The 22,564-nt window shown below is 39.2% G+C and overlaps 1 long non-coding RNA gene across 1 annotated transcript; it reads left to right on the forward strand.

Moving 5' to 3' along the window:
• The first annotated feature begins 10 nt into the window (after positions 1-10).
• Positions 11-22,051, forward strand: LOC113607317 (uncharacterized). The gene is made up of 3 exons (XR_003427874.1): positions 11-227; positions 5,449-5,607; positions 21,112-22,051. It is a non-coding gene; the product is annotated as an uncharacterized LOC113607317 (long non-coding RNA).
• The last annotated feature ends 513 nt before the right edge of the window (positions 22,052-22,564 follow it).

Here is a 22,564-nt window from a genome sequence, read left to right on the forward strand (position 1 = left end):
CCTCCCGAGCTCCACTGCGCCTGTGCGGCCGACGCGGATACGCTCGGACGATCGGGGCAGAACAACTTCCGGTTCCCACCGGCGCCAGGTAGTGGGCCCGCGAGCCGGGGCAAAAGAACTTCCGGTCTCCGCGAGGGTAGCGGCCGGCTGTAGGCGTGGACTGTCGAGTGGTGAAAGGCTGGTAGATCCGCTGTTGTTTGCTGACCGGGCAGTCGTCGTTTTTACTGGTACATTTATTAATGAAAATTGAAGGAGAAATTAAATTTGCAACAAAATGCATCAAAGCAAGTATTTGTATGGCCTTTCTTGTTTTCTCTAATGTTTCCTAAAGGTCTTAAATTTGTCTCCTGTAGATTTTCACAGTACCAGTAAAAAAAGGGATGTGGGTGGATTATACTGAATGGAGGAGGAATTTTAAAAAGAAAGGAGAAGAGCACCCAGAAAAGAACCCAGAAAAGAGACAATAACTTCAAAATGTCCTGACATCATTGCTCTCTTTAAAGCAACATGAGTCCTGTTCATCCAGGTCTTGCCTCCTCTAACCCAGCTTTTTCAAACACTTCAAAATTGCCTTCAGTGAAATTGCCTTCAATGAAAATCTTACGGAAGATTTTAGCCTGGAGAGACCTTTGTTTTAGTTTAAGTATTTACTGATTGCAAGGAGGGACAAGACCTAAAAAGCAAGAACTGTGTGGCCCCCAGTTCCTAAGGTTCTTCCATCCAACGCAGTCATTCCTACTTCAGTATGAGGCAGAATACAAAGTCCTCAGGAGAAATACAGAGAGCCACTGTCTTCTGATTAAGTTTGGGAACAGTTTTCATGCATGATAAGGAGGGAGATATGATGAAGCTGTGCATTCTCTGGGAGCTCAGAGATGGAAAAACATGAAATAGATGGTGGAGCCTGGAGCGTAGACAGATGTATTGAGTGAGACATGAGATCTGAATGTCACACTCATGAATTTGGACTAAATATTTGTTATTATCATGGAAACATGAAAATCACAAATTACTTGATGCCAGAGTATAAATTGATGAAGAACGCTGAGAAATCAGAATAACTTTGGGTTACTTTGAAGCTGGTGTAATATGGCTGAGAGAACAGTGGTGAAGGATTGAAACCTGGCGCTGTGACAGCAAGTGCATAATCATGTCCAATAAATTGATTTCTCTAGGCTTTTTTGTTCCCATTTGTAAAATGAAGGATTGGTCTAGATTATTTCTAAGGTTCTCTTCATAGGCAAAAGTATCAATGATTTGCTAATTCTGTGACTTCAGAAAAGTTTTTTCCATTAACCTTACATGTTGTTTGGTTTCCCAACTGAGTGGGACAAAAGGTAAACTAGAAAACAAAAACCTTTTTACTTAGCTAACACAAACACCCACAAAAGTTTATTTGCCTTGTTGAAGTGCGATATTGTTAGACTAACATTAATGATTGTCCAAGGGTTGATGACTAAGCCTCTAAAAACCTTGAACTTGGAAGCCTTTCCCGAATTAAAAGCATCTGGAGTTTTCCTAGTCAGTACCTAGAACCCAAAACACTAGAGACTCTAGTACTAGTTTTGGTGGTGTTTTGATGTAGGAATACATAGAGTTGTGGGACACAAAAAGTCAAGGATTTTTGCCTTTTTGAGATTACAGGATGGATCATTTGTTAATCCATTCATCCCTCAACAACTATCACCTGAACGTCATGCACATCCCAGGCACTTGGCACTGGACCTCAGGAGGAAAAAACCTTTTCTGCCTTGTGAAGTTTGCAGTACAGTTGGGGAAACACACAGTAAATAGTTAAATTAGTGTATAATTTCAAATTGAGACAAGTGCTACAAAGATGATGAACATCTCCATACTGTGAAAGGGGACTGGGTATGACTTCAGGTGTGACTTGAAGATAGAGATCTTCTAAGAGCAGAGTGAAGAGCAAGTGTGAAGGCACCAAAGCTGCAAAATCTTGGTACATTTCAGAAACTGAAAGGAAGGCAAAGCAGCTAGTGGGTAGCCATTGAGAAGGAGGTTACATATTGAGGTTGTGTGTTAATTTCATGACTTACTATGTGCCAGGCACTATGCTAAATTCCATTTCATTTCACATGCTCAAAACCCCTTCAAAACAGTTACTATATAGTAGATGAGAAATTAAGGGTAAGAGCAGCGATTCTCACCCTGGCTGCATTTTAAGATCACCTGTGGATCTATTACAATTTCTAGTGCCTGAGCATCACCCTCCATATATTCTGATTTGATTGGACTGAAGAGGGGGCCTGGGCCCTTTTAATAAATCCCTTGTGTAATCCTAATATGAAGCCAGAGTTGAGAATCACTGTCTTAGAGTTAATTTGCCCAGGGTCACTTGGCAACTAAGTGGCAGAGGAGAGAAATTAAACCTAGATCTGTCTGATTCTACAACCTGTGCTTTTAGCTACTCACTAGTGCCCTGTCAACATTCAACGACATGTAGCACCAGTTGCATGCTAAAAACTTTGTAAAACACTGAGAAATAAAAATGAACAAGGCAGAGCCCTTGCCTTCATTGAATTCACAGCCTTTTAAGGCAGAAGTCTCAGTAAATGAAGCTAGGCCAGCTCATGTAGGCAGAAGCAAGTCAACTGAGGACTGTCATTGAGATCAGATATGTTCTTCCTATTTTAAGCTAGATTGGCACTGAAGGTAACTGGTGCATCAGGGGATCTACGTAGGCAGCTATTGCAATCATCATCTGAGAGATGGTACAAGCCTGAACTAAGGCAATGGTGAGGTTCAAAGAGAATTGGCAGGACTTGCCGACCACTGACATGAGGGTGAGGAAAAGAAAGAAGTGGAAGATGACTTCAGAGTTTTGAGTTTGATGGACAGAGTGGAAGTGAACACCACTGATCTAGCACAAGAACACAGGAATTGAATCTGGGGTTGAACGAGTTTGAAATACTTGTTGAGCATTTAGGTAAAAATGTCGAATAGAGTACTGGAAATGTGCATCTGGAATTCAAGTGAGCAAACGGATAGAAATAGAGATCTGGAATCCTTGACCTCCAGGTGGTAGTTGAAGGCATGCCTTGCATAGTGTGTATGCTGTGTATGGAAGTTTTTTAAAAAGACAATAGAGATCAAGAGGAAAAAAATCCACAAAACCTGACCTTGCTGTATTTGAATAGTTCAATAAAGCTATTTTTATCTGCAGTGATATTAAACACAGTCAACTCATGATTATCTATGATGAGATTTTAATACTTTCCAGACCTTCCCTGGGCACACAGCAAATTTAACAGATGATGCATAACCATGGAATGCAAACCAATTTTAAATATTGGCTAAATATTTAAGAATGCTATATGATGCATTCGGAACTGTAACAGAAATATCCTACAACAGTGTTTTCACACATAAATAATTTGATGTAACCCTAGTTTTGACTTCAATCATTTTGATAATATTACTCAAACCTACAAAAATTATAATGTTCTAAACATAAAACTAGGTAGAAGATCCTTAGGCTTAACTCCTACTTCTGTAAACCAAAACATTTGCAAAATAAATATGAACAAAAGCATAAAATAAGTAAGCTTCAAATTATAGTAATGTGAAAGGTGTTTTTTGAAACTGAAGCATTTCAATAAAGACTGAAGTAGTTGCTACAGAATGAATTATTTTGAGATAAAACGTGCTCTTATTACTGTTCATCACGTGATGGCCCAATTCTTTCACTACTTCTCTTTATTCAACCTTTATTTGTACAGTCTACCCTACCATTATTTGGCCTTCATTTAGAGCAAATGATAATTTAAATCCATCTCTGTTGTTTTTTAATCAATGTAAGACAATTAGAATCCAATCTTAAGAGAAATCATGTAGCAGTGCTCTGCTAGAACGTGTTTATCAACATGATTCACAACATGCTTGTATTAATATTTGAAGGTTATCATGTAATTAAAATCACATCATTTAAAAATTCTCCAGTAAATTTAGGGACCACTGAGAATGTACTCATGTCCTCTAAAGATCTGCAAACGCTACTTTGAAAAAAGCTATCATAGGTTATCCAGAGTTTTTGCTTATTTATGCCTTGTAAAATTCCTTAGCATAACTCTCCAATTCCCAAAATGTATTCCTTAGAATTAATATTAACAGGAATTTGTGGAGAAAAATAGGATTCTGTGCTCATATTTAGTAAGCATTGGATTAGAAAAAATTAAACAGATATTGTCAATATGGGAATTTTGAGACCCTGTAATATTCCAGGACACAATTTGTTCCATGAAACATTTGTTTTTCCCCCCTTTGGAGCATCTCACAGAGCGAGTGGTTGGCTATGTTTACATCCTGTCAAACATCCCTCTCTAATATGTTTAGGGGAAGTTGAAGTAATGAAGTTGCATTTTACAGTGAAAGCTGTTTATAAAATCCTCTGTCATCAATCAATCCATAATCATCTACATAGAAAGCAGGCTCTTAGGGCATATGGCACACTTGTCAGTGCCTAGGGTGGTGCCTCGTTTGTATTGTAATACGAGTTCAATAAATATTTGTTGGGTTAATTAAAAGTTTGTTGTGTGTGTGTTATTTGTTTTATGTCAATAGTGATTGCTACTATTTTGGTTTCATGAACTACGTAGCATCTGGAGAGAAGACTGTGATCAGAAAACTATTTTTATATAGCCTTCTCATATAACAAGTGTTTATCCTGAAGGAGCAGAAAGAAATTTGTCTTAGAATCTGTACTGTCTAATACAGCAGGCACTAGACACATGCATCTATTTAAATTAATCAAAATAAAATAAAACTTCAGGTCCTCAGTTACACTAGCCACATCTCAAGAGTGCAATAACCCACGTGATGGACAGAGCAGATTATAGGACACTTCTATCATCACATGAAGTTTTACTGGGAAGCACTGATTAGATGATTTATGTAAATTTAAGTGCCTCAAAATACTGACAAGGTAAGAAAAAAAATCAAGAAATAGAGGCAAAATCATTATCCACCAATTTGTCCATCTAAAATTTATCGGTTCTTTTAGCATGTTGGAGACAGAATTATGTAATGCAGAGGAGCCCAGTGGTTTTAGTTTTACTTTAGGAAAAAGTTTGAGTTATGGCATTCTAAGCTTTCAGACTTGGCACCAGCCTCTTCCAGAGGGACGTGCCAATTTCAGAAGGCAGTTTGGTTTCTCAGCAAGAATCATGAGTAGGTGACCTGTAGAAAGTCTATATAGCACATTAACGTGGGCCAGGTTATAAAGAAAAAGCCTCCCGCTGGAAACAGTGTTTGTTGGAATGTATTTTAAGTAGGACCTTGAAAGCGTCAAACATCCGAAAAGACAAAGAGGGATTAACAGGCTAAAATCTAAGGGGAAATGGGACCCCAGGAAAGTAAGCAGAGCAAGGAAGCCACTCTTGCCCTGAAATTATTTGCTGATTGGGAAAAACTGAAATTCTGTTTTGTCAGACTTTTCAGACAAGAGACAATGTGACATCTTGGCTGCGAACTTTTGGCGTCAGAGACCTCTAATTGAAAAGGCAGGACCCCAAAGAACAGCACCTTGGACCATGTGAAGTAATCCCACACCCCACCCACAGGCGGAAATGAGCAGTGGGAAATTCAAAGGTACGAAATAAGTACCTGTGGAAATGTAGCCAGAAGCTGGCGTTCAGGCAAATTTGCATTCCAAATTCACTCCACCCCAGTGAATACAAAAACTTCCTGTCTTTAGTTTTGTTTAAAGTGGTCTTAGAACGATAGGGTCCAAAATGCCTGTGAACTGAACCCTTCTAAATGTTCTTCCAGTCTTTTCCAAATACCAAGCCCACATCTAATACATCTAGAAGTTTCTTTAGTAACACTCACCTTAACCAAGTATCCAGAGCTTTCAACTTATTTGTCATAGGAAACAAAAACCACCCTTTTCATATTTTCATTTCATCATATTACAAATTTTGTATTACTTTATGTAATTTCAACAACACAACTGATAACAATCACAATGAACTCTTGGTGGACACACAGCCTAATTGCTGGGGCCACAAGAGCTTGCGGCAGCGGCAGCCGGCCGCAGGAATGCAGGAGGCTCTGCCAGGGAAAGCGGGCTTTTCCTCTACTCTGAGTGCAGGCTCTTCTTTTTTTTTTATTTTATTGAAGTACAGTTGATTGACAGTACTGTGTTAGTTTCTTCTGGACAGCAAAGTGACTCAGTTACATACGTATATCTATTCTTTTTCATATTCTTTTCCATTATGTTTTATCCCAGGATATTGCATAGAGTTCCCTGTGCTCTACTGGAGGACCTTGTTGTGTATCCATCCTCTATATACTAGTGTGCACCTGCTCATCCCACACTCCCACTCCTTCCCTCCCCTCCCCTCCTCCCCACACCCCAGCCAAAAGTCTGTTCTCTTTGTGAGACTGTTTCAGGATCTTCTTACATCCTTTGTCAGCGCTGGGAGGAGACCTGGAGGCTCACAGAGGGAAAGGACTTGCCCAGGGTTTATTATTAGTTGGGTCAGAAGAGCAATCAGATCTTTGACTCCTAATCCTGTGCTCTTTTTTTATTTTTAAATAGAATTCATCTTGATCTCAGGACCATGCTTTACATCTTTTAGATCATGTAAAAGACATTTTTTCTACTCTATTAGCTTAACAGACTCTGAGACAGTAATAGATAATTCTTGGTGTATTTGTAGGTAAAGCTTTTATACATTTGCTTAATAATATGCCCAGAATACTCAATGTAAGTTATTTATCATTTCATAACTCTGTACACTGAGATCACCCACTATTCGATAATAGTTACAAATGTGAGGTGATTTCATAATAGGGATGCTTATCTTCTTGCATGTAAACTCATTAAATGTCTACTGCAATTACTGACCTTAGCTTAACTGTAATTTTTTTTAAATTGGTGGCTAGCTCTATACCACATTCAAACAAAGTGGAAGAAAAGAGGAATGACAGAGGTGCTTATAAATTAATCTAGTCACAAACTGGCAAACTAACCTGAATTCTCATGCTTGCACTGCTTCAATCCGTGATGATTAGTGATGTGATGATCAATGCTGGCTACAGAAAAAAAAAATGTGGTCAAAGAGGGGGGCAGGATGGGGAACAGTACAGGTTGAACCTCCAATATTCTGAAAGAAGAGGGCAATGAGAAGGGTATTCACCATTTAGTACTGGCCTTGGTGTAACCCTTTCAGGGCGTTTTTTGGGTCTGCTAGGAAGCAGTGATGACTAAAGTCAATAAATTGACTTTAGTCAATGTATATAAAGTCAAATGGTCCCTGTAAGGCTTGGTATGTATCATCAGGCAACAAATAAACTAAACAAAGCCCAAACAAGGTCACCATGGATGAGCAAGCAAATGCAAAATACATCTCTGAGACAAAGTCACTGAGGTATAAAACATCAGGGTGAGAAGACAACTGGAAAGATTATAGACTATAAACTATTTGTCAGAGAGGCAATGATAGAGACCAAGAAAAAAGAGGCGACACTAGCTATTAATTATTACAAGGGCCCATACAATTTGAGGTCAAAAAACACAACAAGGTGCTTTCTAAGGGATTTCTCTCCTCCTAATTCACCACACTGTCGTTTCAGCTCTGCAACACTCCTTCATTCAAACTGAATCACACATGAGGGGCTTATACAGCTTTCACTCTCCCGAAGGCAATATGTGTATTCTAAGCTCTTATTGAACTTAAGCTAGACTCACAGTTGTCTAAAAGTGTATATTGCTTTTATAAGGGGCTGAAAAATGTAGCAGAGAATTTCCTCTGACTTGCCAGTTATATATATATATATAAAAGCAGAGGATTTTCACTGATAACAGATGGAGGACACAAATGATTAAATAGTTGAAAATTTCCCAAAAGATATATGTATAAGGTAGGTGATGTAATAGACATAAAACACACCTATAGAAATTCAAGGGCTTGAATTTAGATTTCTTTTGGGATTTAGATTTCCCCAAAACAGGAACTATCAAAATAATTTTCCATAGAAAAAAATTATTTGAAACGATTTTCAATTCAAAGGGGAAAGGGAGGAGAGGGATAAATTAGGAGTATGGGATTAACAGATACAAAGTACTATACATAAAATAGATAAGCAACAAGGATTTACTGTATAGCACAGGGAACTATATTTACCATCTTGTAATAACCTATAATTGAAAATAATCTGAAAAAAAAATATATATATATATATAACTGAATCACTTTCTGTACACCTGAAACTAACACAATGTGATAAATCAACTATACTTTGATAAATTGTTTTAATTTTAAAAATTAGGGCTTCCCTGGTGGCGCAGTGGTTGAGGGTCCACCTGCCGATGCAGGGGACACGGGTTCGTGCCCCGGTCCGGGACGATCCCACATGCCGCGGAGCGGCTGGGCCCGTGAGCCATGGCCGCTGAGCCTGCGTGTCTGGAGCCTGTGCTCCGCAACGGGAGAGGGCACAACAGTGAGAGGCCCACGTACCGCAAAAAAATAAAAAATAAATAAAATTAAAAATAAAATTAAATTTAGTTCCTTTGGAATTTGAGAAGCACTGCTTTTTTCTTAAGGCTAGGAATTAATGCTTTAATAATGATGACAGAAAATTAAAAGAACTTAAGACTTTTCAGAAACAGAGCTTAGATTCATAAAATTAATTTTAGTATGACAGAACCATCAGTAGAAAAGACATTCCAAACTGAGAAATAGTATATGTTGCTCAGTGATGGCCTGGAGAGTCCTGGTGACGCTTAATATTCTCAGAGGGTTTATTGGACACCTTAGCTCCAGTAGATCTCATAGCTCCTCTGTGATTTTAAAGATTGGTCCTCTGCTAGAGCTCAGTTTTCTTTGAGGAAGCCTGCACTAGTGGAAAAGCGTGAGCACTCTTTAGAAGGAGGCATATCTACATTCTGGTCTCTGCTCTCTATCACCAGCTGGGTATTCTTTGGCCAGTTGCTTGACTTCTCTGAGCCTCCATTTCCTCAACATTAAAGCACTGGCTTGGCCCAAAAGTTCGTTTGGATTTTTCCATAAGACGGTACGGAAAACCCGAACAAACTTTTTGGCCAACGCAATACTTCCTGTTGTCAGGAATATATCTGATAAAGTCATAAAAGATCCTAGTTTTGTGGGTATTATAATTAATGACATTGATATACCTCTTGACAAATGGCCTTATTTCTATTGAATGGCTCCAGGACTGGGACTTTCTCTCCTCTTCATCTTTGCATGCACAGCTCCAGGTCTGAGAGAGTTCCTCCTGGGGTACAACTGGACTCGGCTTCTTTATGGCTCCCACCTCTTAATTCCATTCCACGTGACAGCTTTTAAATTGTTCAATTCTCCTCCCATTCCACGCTCCCCACAGATTCTCGTCCTGGCTAAATATACTGTTTCTTTACTCATTTTCCATAGCACAGTTTCTCTGCCCCCTTCTATAACTGTTGCTTTCTTCTGGACATACTTCAGTCTGTCAAGTTACCTGCCATAGGGCTACTTCCAGAACAAACACCAGAGTTGCATCCTCACATGCCTTGTTTTGGATGCTTCTTTTAACACAATGTGCTATCACAGTAGCATTTTTTGGCAGCTACATCCCACTATTAAGTTGTATGGAGTTGTTAAATTTAAGCAACTCTTAAATCCTTTCCATGTGAACAAACCACATTTTCTTTATCTTTTTCTTTTATAGTTGTGAGTAGAATTGGGGCTGTTTTGGATGTTTCTACCTTGTCCATTGAAGGTGAGGGGTGGAGGCCTAAACAAAAGGGTTTATAATTCAAAAGGGTTGAATTTCTTCTTCTTAAACCATGTTCATAGTTACTACCTATAAAGATCTCTGGGGTACAAATTCCACCATTTAACATAATGCCGTTCAGCTTTGTGTTACCTACAGCCTGTATCTGCATGCCATCATGCTATCATAATCTTATTCCAAGTCCTTAGTAAACAATTTGTGTAGTACAGCGCCAAGGCCAGAGGCCTGTGGTGGGCTCTAGAGAGAGCCCTGCCTTTTAGTTGACATAAATCCATTCATCAGAAAGAACTCTGCCTACTGTACACCCAACTCACATTCAGAGTGCTATCGTTAGAGGTTGGTAAGTTCATGTAGAAATTCAAGCTAAGCACTTCGTCCTCACTAATTTATGCTGTTTTCTTTGCCTAAGGCTTACACATCATCTCCTTAATAATTGGTCTCAGATGTCAAGCCCATCTCCGGAGTTCACAGGATTCACCTCTGTTTTGAGAAGAAGACATTGTGCATTTTCAGTCTTCCCTAATTCTCAGGATTCTTCAAAACTTATTGACAGGAATTCCTCTGTTTTATCCCAAAGTTCTTTCAGTGTCTAAGCAATGCACCTCATCATGAATGTCATGAAATGTCTATGCAGTTTGAACAGCCAGCACCTACAGGTTCTTACACATTCCTTCCGTATCTGACAGTTTTTCAGCTGGAGAAAACGTAGGAATTAAAGCAGATAGGCAGTTCTGCTTTCTTCCTTTTCTCTTTTAACACTGTAAATGTCTGGGTCTACCAGGCTCCTTAAGTCATGGGCACCTTTCTGGGCCATCTGTGACTCACCACCTCAGTCCTGAACCACATACATTTGTATTGTTCATAACTTCACCCTGAGCGCTTGCACTCGACAGTCTGACCTGTTTTCAGCCTGACTCTGTGACTTATTTGTACTTTTCACTTCTACTTGCCTTCTGAGACCTGATAGTTCTCATACTTTGACTTTTCTCTTTGCTCCTAACCCTTTGGTCTCCCAAGGGGAAATGCTTCTCTTCAGCCAATGGGTTCTTTCCTTAGGGTGAAAAGCTTGGGTCTGACATCCTCACCAGGTATTCCGGATATTCACTGCTGTGTATCCAACCAGGTAGCAGCTGCATCACTTTTAAGTCACAGGGTATCACTTCTGCCATACTCAGTTGGTCAACTGCTCACTAGGGTTGGCCCAGATTCAGAGAGAGGAGACATAGATTCCACCTCGCAATGAGAGCAGTGTCAGAAGATTTGCAGGCAAGATTTTAAAACATCATACCAGATTAGCAGAGCCCAGAGAACAGAGACCAAGCATCATGCCGCAAAGGCATCTGTCACTTGCTTTTCGTCCTCCACGTAAGTGGACAAGTCCTTTTTGATGACTTCATATGTTTTACATGGCTCCCTTCATTCTGGACATTAACATGTAACTTTCTTACAGACTTACATGGCTGTTTAGCCTTTGAACATGACTGCTTGTCTATTTTCTGTTTGGATTCATCAGAGGAGACCCTCTGAACCCAAATCAGTTTATTAGGAGCACTTCCATTGCTCCTACCCCACTCTATTGCCCAGACTTAAACTTTGAAAATGTTTAATTTCTTTTCTTAGCGTCCCTATAAATGGAATGCTACCAATCCTTTCCTTCTTCTGTGTGTAATCCACTTCCACATGCACACATACACACTAGGTATTTGCCTCTTGTCATCCCTCTTAGGGTGCAGAAGGTGTAACGGCATGGTCAGACAGACGTGGCTTAAATTCTCGCTCTCCCTTACTAGCTCTCCAGGTAATCTGAAGAATGCGATTTTACTTCTTAGTAAAATTTAGTAAATTTTATGTGATACATGGGGATGACAGTGAGATTAGATGAAAGAATATGTGGGAAGAATTTAGTACAGGTTAGGCACTCATTAAATGGTAGCTCTTAATATTATTCAGCTCTTATCCTTTTAACTGAAAACTGCAATAATTACCTCCATCCTGTACTCCAGTTCTGCATAAAACAGCACCTGTATATCTGTACCAAATACCCTGGCAGGTGACTTTATAACACCATGTGTTCTCTGTGAGTTGTTTTCCTGGTTTCGTCAGCAATTTTCATAAGATCCTCTACTGCGGTCACAGTCACCCATTTTTTTCTCTTCTTTTGTAAACCTTCTAGCCCCTGGTTCAGCTCTGAGCTGCACAGTCCAGAGGTGCATCTTAGATTATATAAACTCCGTTACGTTGAACAATTGAATGTAGGAGCCAAGACTGTTGCCCCAAATTTCTCTCCACAAATAACTCTCAGACACGTTCCTACAGGGAACCTAATGTAGAGGAATGCTGCTTGTCCAGAATGATTGCAGTGCTTGTAGGTGTATAATTAGTCACTAGTCAGTGTGTAAATATTGTCTAAATTGCTTTATTTGTGAATGTGAAAAGCTCTGCAGAAATACAAAGTATTATAGGAACCAGGGCTGGACACAGGAGATAAGGTACTGTGGTGGGAGAACAAGTGAGTGAGGTATCAGTGTGTGTTGTGTATCCCTCTGAGGGGACAAAGCTTCTGGGTTCTCCCCGCCGTCACTTTCTAAGAACACTGACTCCCCTGGGTGAATAATTTAAAGGACAAATTACCACTCTTCTGGGTACCAAAGCTAGCCATAAGCTGAAATTAAATTAAATCATAAAGCCCTACAAGAAACTGAGGGAAGAGTCAGAAATATAAAACCAAGGGAATCCAGAGCTAGCATGAAATATTAGAGTCTGTGCGATGTCCTTGCCTTCCTGTGCTGATGAAGGGAAAAACTGAAAACCACCCTGGTACAGACTTAAAGGACCACCATCAAATATCCATTGTTAAGTACTTGGCAGTGGCTATTGCAATGATTTCAGTTCCAGTGGGGTATTGGAGGAAGGTAGAAGACAGAGCACTAGATCAACTTCAAGTCCTTGCACTTCAGCTAAATAGCTGGGTGACCTTGAGCTAGTCACTACCTAATCTGGGCCTTACTTTTCCTTCTTCTTTGAATTGAGAAACATGAACTCAGAGTTTGTGTTTCTAAGGTCTTTTTCCCCCATAAATGCTCAAAGATATAAAATTTGCTACCTATTAAACATATAATAAAATATAAATATTAAAATATATAGCAAAACATCTATTAGAATATAGAAAGTTCATTAGCTTTTTTTTTTTATAGCTCCAGCCCTAGGATCACCATTAAAAATTTCCTTATATGTGCTCCTTAGCAAGGGGTCAGGAGGCACAGGGACAGCTGTGGAAATGGAAAACCACCAAACTTTGTACTAAAATACTGTGTCCCCACGTGTGTTTCCTCCAGAGGGGAATGAGTGTTTATGCGGTGGCTTAGAGGGGTGGTCCCACCCCTGTATGTTAGAGTCAAGGGGCATTTTAAATACCCAAGAGTGGCTTCTGAGGAAGGAATTCTGCATGCCTGTACTAAAGTAGAAATCCAAGGATCAGGCATTCTCCATCAACGGAATGAGGAAGAGTTGTGAAATAGTGCTTTTATTTAATCAGTACAAAGCAGGGACTTTGGTAAACAGGCTGGCAGTGCTTCTGCTGCCAATGTGGCATGGAGCTCTAAAATAAAGTAAAAGTCAACAAAGCAGCTGGTGTTTTCTAGGTTGCTATGTCACTGAAAGGCCTGGGACACGTCCTAGGTCCAGCATAACAAGCTTAACTCTATCAGCATCATGGCTAAGGCTGCACGGCATTTACTGCCATGACAACATCCCAGGAACAGGAAAATAAAATCCTAAGACACAATGGTCCTTACCCCTGCTGGAAAGCTGTCCTCAACCTCTTGGCTTACATGGGGGAGGGCTATAGGAAAGGCCACATGTCAGGAAATGCTCACCTAACTGGTGGTGCCCAGATCTTTGGATTTCACGGGTCAGTAAAATTTCAAAGGGAAAGAGAGAGACCATCACATGGAGGCCAAATTTGACGCCATTATTTCACAAAATAAAAACATCTACAATCACTATCATTTTACAAAAGGGTATGTTAACACTAAAATGAAGGAAGGACACTGTCTCAAAATAAGAGTCCTCTAAATTGCTTACATTTAGTTTTCAGACATACTCACTGCATTGCCCTTGACTTTTTTTAGTAGTCATGATCAGTGAAAACTTCTTGGACCAGAATGATCCTTAGACCTGCATTTAGAAGTCCTGCTCTTTGTAAGATACTCTTAGAACTAGAAAGCCTCTTTCTCCAACAATTCCAGGCTTAAATGTCAAGTCCAAACTTGCAGCCCTATTTCCACTTTGAAGCTTCTCCTGATTACCTATAACAATTATGATCTTTCTACTCTCTGAATTCTTTTAGCACTTATAATTTTAATATATAATTTAGCAACTTTACTTTGTGGGAAAAGTTTTGGAAATTTAGAATGTTGCATAGCTAACATTTTTTAGTTAGCATTTGTAGTTTTATTTTTAACTAAAAAATTTTTAATTTTTATTACTGAGAGAACCACAAGTTAGACATCGTTGAAGAAGATCTCAGCTCAGGAAAGAAAAAAAAAAGACAGAAATCTAGAACAAAGATAAATCATCCATTATTCTAAATGCATCTGAAGTTGGATACGGTCTTTTAAGGTTGACAGAATAGAATCCAATATATTTGGATCAGGAGACTGAGGTGTTGAACAGACTGTAGTAGTACATTAAGAAAAGGTCGCTAGACCTTTGATTTTAACATTATCCCTTCTTTCTTCAAGCTCAGTAAGCAACAGGACAATCGCTCCACTACTTCTTGTTCTAAATGGTCCCATATTCTCATTTACATAGAAAAACAGAACTCTATACACAGAACATTATCTTAGAGGTCATTTAATCTATACCCTTGTTTAACTGATGGGATGTCTAAGACCCAGCTAAGTGAAACAACTTGCCCCTAATCCCGAGGAGATCAGTATTAGAGTTAGAATTTCTACTGTGTTGTATGGTCTTGTAGGTATTTTATATAAAATAATCTTATATCCCCATATCTCCAGATATGCAGTACACTATACATCAGTGAAGTCCCTAAGAGATTATAAAAGGAAGACAAGGTTTTCCCAGTCCCATAGGCTCTCTTTTCTTCTTTCTTTTCACTCTTGACTATTTCTTCTTCCCTTCTTTGGTACCCATTACTCCTACCCTCTGCATTCACCACCCTACCCACCCTTCAAACTCATTAAAACCTAAGTTCTCAAGAAAGGTTATGGTAAATGTATCCGCACAAGGTAAATTCCTAATAATCTTTATGGAGTGACTGTCATGTGCCAAACATTGTGCTGGGCATGGCTTCATGTGTTACTTCTCCTGGGGGAACTTGCAATTTTACAAGGTAATGAACTAAGACAACAAATTAAGTCAGGTTCCCTGTTTCCTTGAAACCACCATGTATAGGCAATAGTCTACTTCCAAAGTCAGCCAAGCTCTTTACAGTTGGAATTCTGCCTTTCTTTTGTCCCCTCAAGGCAATTATCACAGTCCTAGATATTAATAATATTTATAATCTATGTCGATGACATAAGAGACCCTTCTTCATTTTCTTTTTTTTGGTGCTGGTCTTTTCTTCCTTAAGTAAAATCCAAACCTTAACTTTTCCACTTAAATACATCTTTGAGATATTTTAAACATTTTTGGATGTGAATATCAAAACTACTCACATCCAAACCTGGAAATAAGGATTACCACTTCTGGAAAATTATACCATATGATCTCTGCCAATTCTCTAAACTTCTCTGGCCTCAAGTTTTCACATTTGTGAAATGGAAAAATTGCCTTTAATAGAGACTGAGGTATTGGAGGGCTGGGACCACACCTTTTAATCTTCCGTATGTTACCATACAGACCTTTGTCTCAGGCTCTGCCCACACAGATGCTCAGGAAATGATTGCTAACTAAAGATTTTTATGAGCACTGATAGACACATAAATGCAAAACACGATTTTTCCCTTGCCCCAAGTTACCCGGGAGCATCATTCTCATTCAGAGATGGCCACATTTCAGAAAGTGGGTCTCATAAAACATACAATTTAATGAAGCCATCTGGGAAGATGATCGTCGTATAAATGCAAGGTATTGATATTATCCGGCTACTTGGGGAAATACCATGTAAATGAAAGTACAGCCCCTCTCCATAATTCAAATCAAGTATTGATGTACAATGTCTTTGGATAATGGACTTTGAAGATTGATATTTCTCACAAATCTGAGGTTACTTTTCTTCCCTCCTTTGCAATTTTGCTATTTTTACAATAAGATTTTATTTTATTTTTCAGAAAACATCTTTTTTGTTTAACAGGAGTCTATCAGTGTCACCTGGGAGTCTTGCAAGAGAAATTTTACATCTGACTTTATCGGGGTTTTTTTTTTAGTTTTTCTTTTGAAGCAAGAAACGACACAAACAACACAGGCGTTTCTTTCCTGCTCCAATAATTATGCAGAATGTTGTTCAGTAATTCAGCATCTGAACTTGAGCTTTTCTTTTGAAGCAAGAAACGATGCAAACAACACAGGCGTTTCTTTCCTGCTCCAATAATTATGCAGAATGTTGTTCAGTAATTCAGCATCCCAACTGACTCAACTGAGAGACAATTGCTAAAACAATACCAAGCTCACTCATGCCAGTAATCACAAAATGAACATTCAACCAGCTTCGGCACTCAATCTTTTATATGGTCAGGGAAAGGGATAGAACATTTCCTCCACACGTAAGACTCTGCCTTACTGTGTCTGCTGAAGAAATTACCTCTTGCATTGAGGCAGAAGTTGCCCCCATTCTGTAAACCAAAGTTCCTCTGGGCTTCTCACACTCTCTGCAGGAAGAATCGGATGCAGTGTTTGTGCCTGATTTCCAGAAAACCTGAGTCCATTTAGCCCTAGCTAGCCTCAGCCTCCCCACTCAAAACACAGTCACCAAATAACAGTTAAATACAGTCGATCACAACATGGGTCCCAGATGTTGGTAGGATTCATGGACGTGGTCTGGGTGTGTCTGTGGTGGGTTTGCTGGTCCCAGGGGCCACACAGAGTGTCCTTCTCAAGCATGTGCAGGGGTGGGGCATGGAGGCAGAGAGGTTGTTCTACATGCTTTGCCTAGCTGATGACTGGGGTGGGATAGATACCTTTATCTGGGGTGGTGCTATACCCTTTATCTTTAATCCTTTTCATATTCACTGAAGAAACTCTTTCTCCCATTGCTCATCTTCTTGCATCTCTAAATCATAGCCTAAAAGTAAGTGTGCCCAGAGCTGAGGGTCAAGACATGGCCTATATCCCAGGGACAAATTTGCATACTCAGAAGCAGGGCAAGGAGGATGTGCTGGCCTTTTTTCTCCTCGGGCTCTGCCATGCACTGTCACTGCCCATCCCTGATGGAAAAAGAATATTCTGAGTTTCAGCTTAATGAGGCTGATGGGAAGTCTAGCATCTTGGAAGCCACATAAGCAAGCTCATTTAGTGAGTGCTATGGTCCAGACTGGCTACAAACATGAGGGTATAAGAATGAAGAAAACCCAGTTTGTGTCCGCAGAGAGTTCTCAGCCTGGTAAGGACCTCATAGTAAGTTTGACTATATAGATCTGTTGATATTCTCAACCTTGTTCTAAATTTTAAGAGCCTCCCAAAGTATGTTTTTTTTTTTTTTTTTTGCGGTGTGCGGGCCTCTCACTGCTGTGGCCTCTCCCATTGCAGAGCACAGGCTCCGGACACGCAGGCTCAGCGGCCGTGGCTCATGGGCCTAGCCGCTCTGTGGCATGTGGGATCTTCCCGGACCGGGGCACAAACCTGTGTCCCCTGCATTGGCAGGCGGATTCTCAACCACTGCGCCAGCAGGGAAGCCCCCAATGTATTTTTCATGTTGCAAAACTTGAAACTAAATTGCAAAGGTAATGGCAAAAATAGTCTGAACATCCCAAGGGATTGGAACTCTGACTGCAGAGATAACAAGTAGAGAAACCATCCCATCCAAATAGCTGACGGTAATGAATCAGCAGCTAGTATGTTGAGAGAAGCAGCAGATTTGCTGCAAAACAAAATAGGTATACTGGGAAAAGCATTTCAATTTCTCATAAAACATTAGGCAATTACGGGAATATTTATTTTAAAAATGTACCTTTATATAGAGACATTAGTCTTTCAGATAGCCACATATCTTCTTAGCTGACTTCTATGCATCAGAGATAGGCAACCACAATATGAGAAGACAAAGAAGTGTGAATCTTTTCTTTGAGTCACAATATTGGTGGGAAGATGAGGTTTTGCACATTGAAAAATTAAAGGGATATTGTTTCACATTGTAAAAGATTTTTAAAACCCTTTGCCTAATATCTGAAAATTCTATGGACAAAAAAACAGTTGTGTGACTATAACCAAGAGGTAAAAAATTGGGTTTAGAGGCTTTTTGTAGTCAATACGATGGGGTGGGCTCGGAGATGACAAAGGACTTGAGGTTAGGAACATGGGAAGAGCTGATAAAGTGTTTTTCTGTGCAAACAAAAAGCAGAATCCTTTCTAATGATTTTCCCCCAAGTGATTTTCTGTAAGCATCAAAAGTATTAGACCTATAGGGTTTCATAGTCTGTCATTAAAGGGTTTGGGAATTTTTGAGTCAAATATAGATATGTCCTAAAAAATTAGAAATTGTTTTTCTGATTATTTTTTCTTCACAGCAAAGCATTCAGACTGTATAGAGAAAGGTAGAGAGAAAAGCAAAAATCATCCATAATCCTACTACACAGAGATCATCAATATTAACATTTTGGGGGATACTCTTCTATACATGTTTCTACATATGTATACACACATGTTAGCATATACTTTTTATAATAATGAAATCATATTAGGCATGCTGCAATTTAATGGGGTTTTTTACTTAATAATATATCATTTTGTATTTCAATAAATATAGGTTTAAATTATTATATTGAGTTGAGTAGTGTCCCCCCCAGATTAACGTCCACCCAGAACCTCAGAAAGTGACCTTATTGGGAAGTGGTGTCTTTGCAAATTTAATTAGTTAAGGGTCTAGAGATGAAATCATCCTGGATTTAGGATGAGCCCTAAATCCAATGACTGGCATCTTTCTAAGTAAAAGGAAAGGGAGATTTGGACACAGAGAGACAGAGGGAGAGGGCCATATGAAGATGAGATAAAGATTGGATGGATGCAGCCACCAGCCAAGCAACACCTGGGGTCACCAGAAGCTGGAAGAGGCAAAGAAGGATTCTCTCCTAGAGCCTTCAGAGGGAGTCTGACCCTGACAATACCTTGATTTTGGACTTCTGACCTCCAGAACAGTGAGACAATAAAATCTTATTGTTTAAGTCACCAAGTAAGTGGTAATTTGTTATGGTGGCTCCAACAAACCAGTACTGTACAGTTAGCATTTTTATTGGCTGCATAGTATTTACTGTATTCCATTCCTCATGGATTACCACAGGAATGGAAAACAGTGATGGACGTTGTTGATGGCTGTTAAGGTTGCTTTCAGTGTTTCACTATTGCAAACAATATTGCAATGAATATTCTTGTTGAGGCAACTTTATGCCTTTTTATGGGGAGGGAACACAGCCTAATGGTTAACAGCATGGGTTCCAAAGCCAAAGGTACTGCTTCGGTTAGAATTTTGGCTTTATCACCCACTAGTTATTACTCTAATTAGTTACTTAACTGGAGGCTTGCTGTTGTGGGGAAAATATGTTTTTACAGTGTCTGACATATAGTAAGTACTAAATAAATATTTTCTATTTATGATAAATGACTAGAGGTGGATAATTCTTTCCAGGTCAAAGAAGAGATACATTTTCAAAACTCAAATGCAAGTATAAAAATCTGAATAATAAGCATCAGATTTCTCTTTTACTCACAGGAGTACACATTTTCATAGTAAAATTATAAGTGTAAAAGGCTATAAATACTTAATTTCTATCATCTCCAACAAAACAAAGAAAGCACGTTAGTAATTTCTTTTTATTGACCCTGAAAAGGCAATTGTTAATTGTTCAGCATGTTGGCATTTAAGTCAGACTACATATAATTTCAACCATGGGTCTGCCACCTTCTAATATGGAGGAAAATTACTAAACTTCTATGTTCCTCACTTTTTCAATCACAAACTGGGACAGTTTTCCCAGTCTTACTAGGACAATTCTAGAAGTTAACCAAGGTACTTTTTGCAAAGTGCCTAATTCAGAACCTGGAACTTGGTAGAGGCATAAAATAGTGTGTTACTATTACTGAAAAAAAAAAAATTAATGTCTAGACAATGAGGAATAGTCTATTGAACAAAAAAGACAAAACCTAAGATATTTTCAACCACTTCATAGATGAATAACAAATACAGGTGGTCTGCAAGCTTTTGGATCCTGCACTCCATCAGTAAAAAATTTGCACCATGCACCTCCAATATATGTATATTTATTTATAAATTATAAACATATATAATGACATTCATATGCACTTCATAAAACTCAAAAATACAAGTTTCAAAGGGATGAGATAAAAATTTTAAAGTTGTGGCATTTCTTTTCCACACTTTAGTGGATCATCTGCAATGTCCCTCACCCTGGGTTCACGTGCTTCACTTTGAAGATCACTGATGGTACAATATTCTCAACTATAAGGTAGTATGAGGATGGGATGGGCTTAAGGATTTGCTGATCATCTAACTGCACATGGAACTAACCAGCAACAGATATCTGGAGGATGTGAATACCTGTCTGCCTGACTAACACCCTACTTGCTTATTTTTCAAGATTTGGTTCTAAGACCACCCTTTGCATGAAACTTCTGGGATTTCCAGGTAGAACTGACAACTGCTTCGCTTGAATTCCCCTCTGCCTATACAGATATCGAGCATATGCATCTGAACACTTGACTGTATATATTAGCTTCTGTGTGTCTCTCCCCATATTGATTATCAGCCCCTCAGTGGTGGGATCATGCCAAATTCTTCATTGATTTCCTAGTACTTGTTGTATAGTAGATCCTAAATAAATACATACCGAGTGAATGAGCTGACAAAACTAGATTGCAATACAGTGCCTAAAATTAAGCCATTTTGTAAGCACATAGAAGAAAAAAAAAAAAAGAAAATGCTTTGAAATGAAATGCCAACTAGAGCTTCTTCAACATAGGGTTAAATTTAATTAGATTGTAATGTCTGACTTGTTTGCAGCAAATTGGACAGAATTTCCCAGCGAATCCTCCAGATACTTCAACAAAATTCTTGGTTGCCTCACTCCTCTGCACAGCCTCTCCTCTGCTCTACAGAGGAGGGGAGTTAGGTCTGGTTAGGGATGTTTATGTACTTGCTAATCATACGTTTGTTTTCCCTCTAAGCTCAGCTCTGCCTGCCATGAATCGTTCCAGATGACAATCATTTTCATGCTTTCAAACAAAGGCTCCAGAAGGACCACGAAGAAGAGAACAAAGCTAGAAGTTTAACATCAAAAACGACAAGAAAAGAAGAAACGATATTTAAATATTCTGCTCCCTTTTTTTTTTTTGCTATCTTATTACGGCATTTTAGTACTCCTGTTCACCTGAAATTAGAAGGTTGTGGGTAGGTTGGGACAAGAATTCAAATGGCTACACTAAATAAGAAGGCTCAGTTCCACCCTATACTTACATCCCTCAAGAGTCATCTGAGCTTTTAAAACTCTCTCTCTTTCTCATCCCCCACCCTGTCTTTCATGTTAACTTGAAGCCACAACTAGTGACTGTTAGCAATATTTATTTCCACACTTGTTTCCCTAAAGCATTGTTTTCCAAAATGGATTCCATGAGATGTTCATAGATGCTCCATGGAAAAATGTTCTGTGGTCAGATGTTTGGGAAATTTATGGTTATTACAAGTTAAACAGATTTCTCTGCAACAGGTCTTCTCTTGCCCTTTAATTTACCAGTGGACCTGGTCAATCTCCAAAAGGAAGCATAGTTTGTACCACAGAACCCTAATTTTCTGGAATCATTGAGCCTGGCTAGTGTTCTGATTAATACAGTGGAAGAAATGCCACCCTTTGACATCAGGGTTTGTCTTAAACTGGGAGCTCTTGTCATCAGAGACATAGACATTCAGAACTACCTTAGTCACTTAGATTGGTGTGCAACTCTTGACCACATAGAGAAAACCTCACCGAGGAACTCTCCTAAACACTCATACAACAAATTTCATTCTTCCTGCAGGCTGACATCCCTGTACCCTGGAGTCTGAAATGCCAATTCTGCAGAAAGAGATAGGCTAGAAATATAGCCTGGTGGAAGAGCAAAAGGACCTGAACAGGCGCCATGGCTTTAGGAATATGCATCTCAGGACCTATATTGTGCATTTAATCTCTCAGCAGTTGCTTGCCAGAAGTGGAAATGCCCTTGCCTCTTGGGGTGCTTTCACAGAGAAGCCCATTTTTTCTATTTACTCCCACCCACCACAACACAAAGCCTTTTTATTATACACAGCTTTTGTTTACACTGTGTTCCCACTAAGAATTCCTACTTAGTCTTCAATCTCCTGCTACTGCATGAAGACTGTTAAACTCTCTCAGTTCTCTGAATACCCACACCACTTAATGACTATACCAGAGGTCAACAAAGCATGGCCCTCCTTCCAAATTCAGCCTGCCATCTATTTTTGTAGATACCATTTTATTGGAAAACAGCCACGCCCATTCATTTATGATTGTCTATAGTGGCTTTTTCTCTAAAAGGGCAGACTTGAGTAGTTGACCCAGAGACCATATAAAATGCAAGCCTAATATAATTACTATCTGTTCTTTATAGAAAAATTTGCCAAATT

Source organism: Aethalodelphis obliquidens, unplaced genomic scaffold (genome assembly GCF_003676395.1).
Source record: "Aethalodelphis obliquidens isolate GAN/ISIS:26980383/991018 unplaced genomic scaffold, ASM367639v1 scaffold47, whole genome shotgun sequence".
NCBI classification, from domain to species: Eukaryota; Metazoa; Chordata; class Mammalia; order Artiodactyla; family Delphinidae; genus Aethalodelphis; species Aethalodelphis obliquidens.